Source organism: Lagenorhynchus albirostris, chromosome 10 (genome assembly GCF_949774975.1).
Source record: "Lagenorhynchus albirostris chromosome 10, mLagAlb1.1, whole genome shotgun sequence".
NCBI classification, from domain to species: Eukaryota; Metazoa; Chordata; class Mammalia; order Artiodactyla; family Delphinidae; genus Lagenorhynchus; species Lagenorhynchus albirostris.
The window spans coordinates 53,364,531-53,374,649 of NC_083104.1; the positions used below are offsets into that span (position 1 = coordinate 53,364,531).

General features: G+C 43.9%; 1 pseudogene; it reads right to left on the reverse strand.

Moving 5' to 3' along the window:
- Window positions 1-4,959: 4,959 nt before the first annotated feature.
- LOC132527878 (UPF0538 protein C2orf76-like) lies at window positions 4,960-5,803 on the reverse strand (annotated as a pseudogene).
- Between the last annotated feature and the right edge of the window lie 4,316 nt (window positions 5,804-10,119).

The window sequence follows — 10,119 nt, forward strand, 5'->3', positions numbered from 1 at the left end:
TTTGCAAAGAGTAATCCAGGAAGATAAATGCCCTGACTTCATTCTCATCTCTCCCTTCAATATCCTTCCAGAGGTCAGAGGGCAAAGGAGACCATTCATGTAGTCCATATAGATTAGCCCTCTGGGATGGAGAACAGGGAGATGGAGGTGGAAGTGGGTCTGGAGGGGAAATGGAGGCCGTCCAGCTCAGAGACCCAAAAGGTAAGAAAGAGTTAACTTGTGAAGGGAGAAAGTTCTAAGCTAACAATACAGCATGTGTGAGGTCCTTAAGTGGGAGGCAGCAACGGTATCTTGGGAAAAAGGCTGGTGTGTCAGGAAGACAGAGAACAAGGGGAGACAAGTGATAATGGGGTAGACAGGGGCCTTTCTTTGTACCTCCGTGAGGGTGGATAAAATGTGCATTATTTTGCCCTGTATCTTAAGAGGGTTTTCAGCAAGGATAGTGGGTGACATCATTTTATTTATGTTTTTAAAAAGGCACTCTGGTTGCTGGACCAATAATGGATGAGAGGGGAGAGGAGGAAATAGGAGGAGGCCAGCTGAGAGGCCATGGAAGTTTATATCTTTTTTTTTTAATTCTATTTTTTTATTGAAGTATAGTTGACTTACAATGTTGTGTTAGTTTCAGGTGTACAGCAAAGTGATTCAGTTATACATATATATATATCTATTTTTTTTCAGATTCTTTTCCCTTACAGGTTATTACAAAATATTGAGTATAGTTTCCTGTGCTATACAGTAGGTCCTTGTTGGTTATCTATTTTATATATAATAATGTGTATATGTTAATCCCAAACTCCTAATTTGAAGTTTATATCTTTAAACACTGCATCAGCATTAAGGATTTGTGAGTACCGCGGAGGGGCAGTTAGGCTAAAGCCAGGACAGAACTAATAAGAGCTGTTTCCAACAACAGGGCAGAAGTTAGGCTGGCCCCTGTGGCCTGAATGAGGGAAACAGTCCTTTCCAGCTGGAGAGACCTGTGTCAGCAAATAGTTTCACAGAAAGTCCCCAAGTGATTAAGGAGGATCACTCTGCTTCAGGGAAAGCACCTGTCCAAGGGGCCTGAAAGTGATGACTCAGGGCCTTTGAACTCCTGCTACTTGGCTTCCTTCCAGGGCCGGTTTGAAGGATGCTTTTCATTTGCTCTTTCTGTTTGGCTCCCCGAGAAGAACGAGAGTGGAGGGAAACTGCTGGGAGCCTAAAGATAAAAGCGCAGGACCCTTCATCTCACCTCCGTCCTCAGCTACTGCTGCCACTCCCTCACTGCCCCTTGAGGGACTGGTCCTGAGGAAAACCTGCAGTTCCCTGTGGGACCTCCATGCCATCAGCTTGGCAGTCACTACCTGAGCCTCCTGCTAGTTGCCTGATGACAGAGAGAGAGACTGAGAAACCATCCTGGACCACAGCTCTTCAAGTCCTCACTTCCCTCTCCTGCCTCTGTAGAGTGAAATGGAAAGAGAGGGTTTTTTTTAATGAAGTATTGATAAAAATATCTGCAAACACATAAAAGTAAACTTTGGCAACAGTCAGAGAGGTATGGAATACATTTTCTGACATAAAAGTTTTATGTCAGTATATTGGTCAGTTATCGCTGTGTAAGGAAGCACCTTGCATCTCAGTGGCTTTAATGAAACAAGTCTTAACTGTTGTTCATGCATTTGTGAGTCAGCTGGTGCTTGGCTGATGAGGCTGGGCTGGGATTGACAGTTGTACTTTGCACTGTGGGTCTGGGGTTGTCTGGGGCAGTTTTGCTTCAGACTGCAGTGGCGGGGGTGACTGTGTCCACATGAATCCCTCTTTCTCCCAAGACCGGGGGCTGGTCAAAGTACACTTTTCTCGTGGTGACAGAAGAACATCCACTGGACAGGTCCCTGCTTGTGTCACATCAAGGCAAAGTACTGGCCAAACCCAAAGTCAGCAGGTGAGGAAATTTACTCTGCCGGTGGAGGGAGGGGTAGGTGTAAAGTCAGTGGAGTATCACTGAGAGTTTGATTAGAGAAGCAGAAGTACTGTGAGTGACATAGAATAGGGGATTTGGTGTAGGGACTGAGGCTTATGCAGTTGTGGGAGCTGGTTAAGAAGTCAATGTAAAGCTGTTGCCTCCATTGATCCTGAGGTAGTCAGGGCCAGCAGCTGGAAGGGAAAGTCAGACAGACTGCAGGTCAGAGCAAGGACCACCTGGAACCTACATCAGCCTCTGTCTCCAAGCGTGAAGACACAGTGACTTGTAGGGAGGCTGGTGCCCTTGCTGGTGTGTGTGTGGCCGGCCGCACACATCGCTGGCACAGGAGCTGCAGAAGGTGAAGGAGGATTTCCAGCAGGAACTGGAGGACCTGTGGGCTGGCTGTCCTCCGTGCCAACAAGGGGAGCATGCAGGGCAGTGACAATGTACGGGGGCTGCAGCGGCGCCAGGCCTGGCACACACCTCCAGAACACAGACAGTGGCTGCTGCTTTACTTCTCTTTTCCAAAACTCACATAAATTTTTCTAGTGGCCAACTTCATCCAGGACCAGACAGAAGAAAATTTTGGGAAATGGAGTTCCAACTTAGTTAAGCTGACAAAGCAAAGTGGCCACATATGGAAAAGGGTGTGAATTCAGGAAGAGATAAAATATTGGGGCCAGTGATGCAAATGACCACATATAATAACTGTAGGGAACTGACTCAGTACAGGAGAGGACTAGTTGCCTGCCAGTGTCCATTCTTGCTTATTGAAACCGAAGATTTCAATGCCCTTCATCGACTTTATAAATTGTGCTTCTCTCTTCTGTGGAGAATGCAATAAATGTGGCTGATGGTGGGGCTGTTGGACGCAAGAGGGCAAGTTAGGTGGTAGAAGAGTATAAGGAGCCGGCCCCTGGGCGGAAGGTTACAGTGCTGTTGCCAGTTCATACGATGCCTGCTGACTATGCCATATCCTTGCTGCAAGTAAAGAGGAAATAAGGGCCACCCCATTTAGGTTTATCCTTGGTAAGGGTTATACAGAAGCAGCTGGGCCTATAGAGGCAGAAAAATGTCAAATGACCAAGAAACACTTCAGGCACTGAGGAAAGAGCACTAGATTAGGGGTCTGGAGACCGGGGTCCTACTTCAGAGGGACCACAACTAGTTGTAAAACTCTGAGTCGGTTAAGGTATTGCACCTGTTTCCTCATCTGTAAGTGGAAGTGTTGGACCAGAAAGCTTTCAGGCTGCCTTCTGCATATTATGAGCCAAATAAGACCTTAGTCCACTCCTGTGATTCCCACTCTCCTACATGCTGCCATGCTTCTCTGTTGGTGTCTATTTGCGGCTGTGCTTAGACATTGGGGGAGGGGCAGAGATACCCAAATTAGGCACCCAAGTCCTGGATTCTCTTGCTAGAAAACCTGTTATCACTTTGTTTAGTACAATTTGCCTTGTTTGTGTCTTCATTTCTCCAACCTCTTTTTCAAGGAGGTATTGGTACAGGAACATGTGAACTGCACTCTGCTCCTTGGAATAAATCAATTGTTCAAAAAAAAGGGATTGTGCTAATTCTTTCTTTCTGAAGCAGAGAGAACAAATGAAGTGAAGGGGAGGGAAGAAGGATGGTTATATGGTGCTAGGGGTGGTAAGGATTGGGGGTGGCATGTTGGAGGGAAAATGAGAGAAAATAAATCCTTGCAAAACCTAACAACAAGCCCAACTAGTTTTTGGTGTTGGAGCACAGAGTGGTACACATGTGACAGTGTGCATCTCTCCAGCTGGACTTTTTTTTTTTAATTGAAAGTTTTAAGATCAGGGAATGCATGTATAGCCCTGCTCTAAGTTAGGAATGGAGAGCTGTAGAATCCAGGATTGCCTAAGTAACTCCTGCTTTGAAGGCTTGCCATGGTGTGTGAATAAAAAGAGCAGTGTTGGGCTTACCTGGTGGCGCAGTGGTTGGGAGTCCGCCTGCCGATGCAGGGGACACAGGTTCGTGCCCCGGTCCAGGAAGATCCCACATGCCGCAGAGCGGCTGGGCCCGTGAGCCATGGCCGCTGAGCCCGCGCGTCCGGAGCCTGTGCTCCGCAACGGGAGAGGCCACAACAATGAGAGGCCCGCGTACCGAAAAAAAAAAAAAAAAAAAGAGCAGTGTTGTCTGTGTATTGAACAACGAGCAGAACTATCCCCAAACATCCCTGGGAGTTTCCCTGGGTCACCTGGGCAACGAGCCATCTGGGAGCAGGACTGCCTTTCTCCCAGTGGAAGAAGCTACACCTAAAATCAGGTTCCTAAGTTGGGGGGTGGGATGAATTGGGAGATTGGGAATGACATATACACGCTATCGATACCATGTATAAAATTAGATAACTAATGAGAACCTACTGTGTAGCACAGAGAACTCTAGTCAATGCTCTGTGATGACCTAAATGGGAAGGAAATCAAAAAAAAAACGGGATATATGTATACATACAGCTGATTCACTTTGCTGTACAGCAGAAACTAACACAACGTTGTAAAGCAACTATACCCCAATAAAAAAAAATAAAAGAAAGAAAGAAAAAAATTTTTTTAAATAAAATCAGCTTCCTATAGGGCCAGAATCTTCCATCATCTCAAGAGCCAAATTTTCCACAGAATCAGAGCAGCTGGCTTTCTCAGACAACTGCTGTAAACAGCTGGCATCCCAAATCCGGGCTGCTTGGCAATAAGAATTCTTTATCCTCCCTCCCCACCCCAACCCCAGCAATGTGAAAATGGGGGGCCAAAAAGAGGAAAGGGCTCCCTCCTCTGAAACAAAGCCCACGTTGTGTCCAGCCACTGTCACGGCTGTATTCGTTTAGGTCATACAGAAAGTGTAAAACCCAGTTACAAGTGCTAGAAATTGGTTGGGGATAATGCTCATGAAAGATAAGCAGGGAGGAACCAGTGCAGGAAGACTTCAGACCGCAGTGTGGATCGGACACCTGTGTCAAGAGAGGAGAAAGGCAGGCAGATTTGGGAGGAAGAACCTCAGGCAGGTGTACTGTACTCGCTCGTGGATACAGCCCTTAATACAGGTATGCAGAAAGGAAGCCCCGGGAGGTCCTCACGAGATGAAATGGGATTAGCTTTGTAGTTCTATAATCTTCTTCAGAGAAGATGCTGTTTCAGTCTCATTGGTGATTCCAGCTGCTCTGAGAGCCATCCTCTTTCAACGGGAGTCTGTTGCTGTCTTACAAATGCAACACATGTTCATTTGTCTTTGGTTTATATGCTTGAGGAATAATCTTTAGTTTATCATATTCATAATTTCCTTTATAAACATAAATTTATTTTATTTATTTATTTTTGGCTGTGTTGGGTCTTCGTTGCTGCTTGCTGCATCGAGCGGGGGCTGCTCTTCATTGTGGTGTGCAGGCTTCTCACTGCGGTGGCTTCTCTTATTGCAGAGCGCAGGCTCTAGGTGCACGGGCGTCTGTAGTTGTGGCACACAGACTGAGTAGTTGTGGCTCGAGGGCTGTAGAGCACAGGCTCAGTAGTTGTGGTGCACGGGCTTAGTTGCTCTGCGGCATGTGTGATCTTCCTGGACCAGGGCTCGAACCCGTGTCCCCTGCATTGGCAGGTGGATTCTTAACCACTGCACCACCAGGGAAGCCTGCGTATTTATAATTTCTGAGTGGTGGTGGTAGGCTGATCCTGAAGGGGCATCTTGCTTTAGAAATACTGTAAATTCCTTTACAGTTTGGTCCAAATTAAGCCCTTAATATACTACGGGTTTGAAATTGCATTGCTCAAATGCATGAACGAGGTGACCTGTAATGGTCACTTCTTTGAAAGCCACGTGAAGAAATTTCTTTCGATCCAGCAATTTCATACATAGGAAGGTACTCCAGGGAATCCCTCACTTGTGCACAAGGAGACTGCTCCTGGCATTCCCTGATGCAGCTCTGGGATAGTTTTGGTCAGCCCAGCAGGGAAGGCCAGCACTAAGACTGCCCACAGAGGAATACCCTACTGGGCAAAAATGGCCAGGCCCCTGTAACTTTTTTTTTTTTTTTACATCTTTATAGGAGTATAAATTGCTTGACATTGTTGTGTTAGTTTCTGCTGTATAACAAAGTGAATCAGCTCTACGTATACTTATATCACCATATCTCCTCCCTCTTGCGTCTCCTTGCCACTCTCCCTATCCCACCCCTCTAGGTGGTCACAAAGCACTGAGCTGATCTCCCTGTGCTATGCGGCTGCTTCCCACTAGCTATCTATTTTACTTTTGGTAGTGTATATATGTCAGTGCCACTCTCTCTCTCTCAGTATGTCACAACATACCCTTCCCCCGTCCCTGTGTCCTTAAGTGCATTCTCTGTGCCTGCATCTTTATTCCTGTCCTGCCCCTAGGTTCTTCACAACCTTTTTTTTTTTTAGATTCCATATATATGTGTTAGCATACGGTATTTGTTTTTCTCTTTCTGACTTACTTCACTCTGTATGACAGACTCTAAGTCCATCCACCTCACTACAAATAACTCAATTTCATTTCTTTCTATGGCTGAGTACTATTCCATTGTATATATGTGCCACATCTTCTTTATCCATTCATCTGTCAATGGATAAAGCATCTGTCTTCAGTTACTTCCATGTCCTGGCTGTTGTAAATAGAGCTGCACTGAACATTGTGGTACATGACTATTTTTGAATTATGGTTTTCTCCGGGTATATGCCTAGTAGTGGGATTGTTGGGTCATATGGTAGTTCTAGTTTTCGTTTTTTAAGGAACCTCCATACTGTTCTCCATAGTGACTGTATCAATTTACATTCCCACCAACAGTGCAAGAGGGTTCCCTTTTCTTCACACCCTCTCCAGAATTTGTTGTTTGTACATTTTCTGATGATGCCCATTCTAACTGGTGTGAGGTGATACCTTATTGTAGTTTTGATTTGCATTTCTCTAATGATTAGAGATGTTGGGCATCCTTTCATGTGTTTGTTGGCAGTCTGTATATCTTTGGAGAAATGTCTATTTAGGTCTTCTGCCCATTTTTGGATTGGGTTGTTTGTTTTTTAGATATTGAGCTGCATGAGCTGCCTGTATATTTTGGAGATTAATCCTTTGTCAGTTGCTTTGTTTACAAATATGTTCTCCCATTCTGAGGGTTGTCTTTTCATCTTGTTTATAGTTTCCTTTGCTGTGCAAAAGCTTTTAAGTTTCATTAGGTCCCATTTTGTTTATTTTTGTTTTTATTTCCATTTCTCTAGGAGGTGGGTCAGAAAGGATCTTGCTGTGATTTATTACATGGAGTGTTCTGCCTATGTTTTACTCTGAGAGTTTTATAGTGTCTGGCCTTACATTTAAGTCTTTAATCCATTTTGAGTTTATTTTTGTGTATGGTGTTAGGGAGTGTTCTAATTTCATTCTTTTACATGTAGCTGTCCAGTTTTCCCAGCACCACTTATTGAAGAGATTGTCTTTTCTCCATTGTATATTCTTGCCTTCTTTATCAAAGATAAGGTGACCATATGTGCGTGGGTTAATCTCTGGGCTTTCAATCCTGTTCCATTGATCTATGTTTCTGTTTTTGTGCCAGTACCATACTGTCTTGATTACTGTAGCTTTGTAGTATAGTTTGAAGTCAGGGAGCCTGATTCCTCCAGCTCTGTTTTTCTTTCTCAAGATTGCTTTGGCTATTCAGAGTCTTTTGTGTTTCCATACAAATTGTGAAAATTTTTGTTCTAGTTCTGTGAAAAATGCCATTGGTAGTTTGATAGGAATTGCACTGCATCTGTATTTTGCTTTGCGTCGTATAGTCATTTTCACAGTGTTGATTCTTCCAATCCAAGAACATGGTATATCTCTCCATCTGTTTGTATCATCTTTAATTTCTTTTCTCAGTGTCTTATAGTTTTCTGCATACAGGTTTTTTGTCTCCTTAGGTAGGTTCATTCCTAGGTATTTTATTCTTTTTGTTGCAGTGGTAAATGGGAGTGTTTCCTTAATGTCTCTTTCAGATTTTTCATCATTAGTGTATAGGAATGCAAGAGATTTCTGTGCATTAATTTTGTATCCTGCAACTTTACCAAATTCATTGATTAGCTCTAGTGGTTTTCTGGTGGCATCTTTAGGATTCTCTATGTATAGTATCATGTCATCTGCAAACGGTGACAGTTTTACTTCTTTTCCGATTTAGATTCCTTTTATTTCTTTTTCTTTTCTGATTGCTGTGGCTAAAACATCTAAAAGTATGTTGAATAATGGTGGTGAGAGTAGGCCCCTGTAACTTGTATGATGCTCAGCCATTGGGGAGCTTCTGGAGGAGAGCTGGCCTTCCTGTTGTCTCCAGAGGCCCTAAAAGAGGAGGCTGTCTGTTCACTGTGCTCCTCATGGCAGATCTCTTTTGAATGAAGTCTTAGAGGTGCCCCTCCCTGGCTGCCTCCCTGGCCCTGGCATGCCTTTCAATTAGGATAATGAAAGATGAAGTATACTGTGAATATCTGTATTGCTGACCTTGCCCTTGTGAGTTTTTCATTTCCTCAATCAAATCTATTCCTTAATCTTCATTATGTGACTTTATAGAATTGGTCCTGAAATTTAGAGCATAAATGGGGTGGAGGTGGGAGACCCACCCGCCTATCATGATGCAATTAACCCAAGAAAGGAGGCCACTGGTCTTCATTTCCCTGCCATCCAGAAGGCACTGCAGTGATTCTGTGGCTGTAGGGGAAGCACTGCAGTGCATGGTTGTGTCTACAACACCAGTGGCTAGCTGGGCCTCTTGAGCTTTAAAATTGCTCTGACAGCTCATCGAAGGTGTTCCTCAATACACGTTAATTGAACTGAATAACAGACTTGTGTTTTTAGCAGTCACAAAGATGGTCACCTTAAGTGAATGACATCTTTTAAAGTACAGTTTGCACAGAATCTATAAGAGTGATACAGTGGGTGTGTTTCCATCGTATCTATATATAGGTAGGCAGCATTGCTCATGCTTTCCAAAGACAGACGACCTTTAAAAGCAATTTCAGAAGGAAAGATGTGCAGAGTGCTATGGAATCCTGCTTCTAAAAGTCTTAAGCAGGCTATATAGCATCAAGTACAACCCTCCATCTGTCCCCCAGACTGATGCTTGAGCCCTGCTGTACGTGTTTGACAACGTTATTCCCTGTCATATCCTTCTAATGCTCCTCTGCACTTCAGGGGCTAGAAGTCTATGAACTATATTTCCCAGGCTCTCTTGTTTCCAGCCCTGTGGGTATCCTGTGGATATCATTTACCATTTACACTCTGTCAACGAGAGGCACTTATACTAAAGTGGAGTAGAGGTGAAAAGCCGCTTTCTCTTCTTCTAGAGTGGCAGCAGATGGTTATGTGGGCTTTGCATATACGCAGTTGGATTTTGCAGTGGTCTCTGAGTTTTCCTGATATTCACCTGATTCAGAGCTACAGACTAGCTAGGAAGTTAGCTGAGAGGTTCTCTGTGTTACCCACCCCTGTGTGATTGCAGCATTTGTCCATCTTGTGAGACTAGAACTGTAGAAGTGAAGCTGAAAGCTAATGCCTGCGTCCTGCCTTCAACTTGTCCAGCCCTTCCAACAATTTTGTGATCACTAAATTATCTGTATTGAACGCCATTTCCTTTGAAATGCTTTGACTGGTTTTAGTTCTCGTGAATGATAGAAACTAGTCCATGATATCGTCTCCTGGGAGCTCTCCATATTTATGTTGGCCATCTTCAGATGTTTCATGGAATTCTCTAAACCATAAGTTACCATTTAGTTCTGGGGCAGCCCTGACATTTCTTTCTTATATCAAGCCCAACGCTGCCTACGTGTAATTCTCCTTCAGTGTAGTTCTATCACTTGTGAGCATTCAGAATTACTGCGATCCTTTTTCCACATGGCAGTCATTCAAATACTTGAAATAACTTTTTATTTCCTTCTACCTGCGAACCACCTGCCTAGTATTTTCTCCTCCAGGCAGAATGACCTTAGTTTCTCTGTGATTTCCTTATGTCTACAGCTTTCTAAGAGAGCCGATCAGTCATTCCCTACACATTTTGGCCAATGATTGATGCTTTCGGGTGGAAACAAAGTCAAGGATGAAGTGACCCATGAACAAATTTAATTAAAAAGATAGATCAGAGAAAAACAAGTATAATGAAGACATAGTGAAAGGGTAATATCTATAATATATAA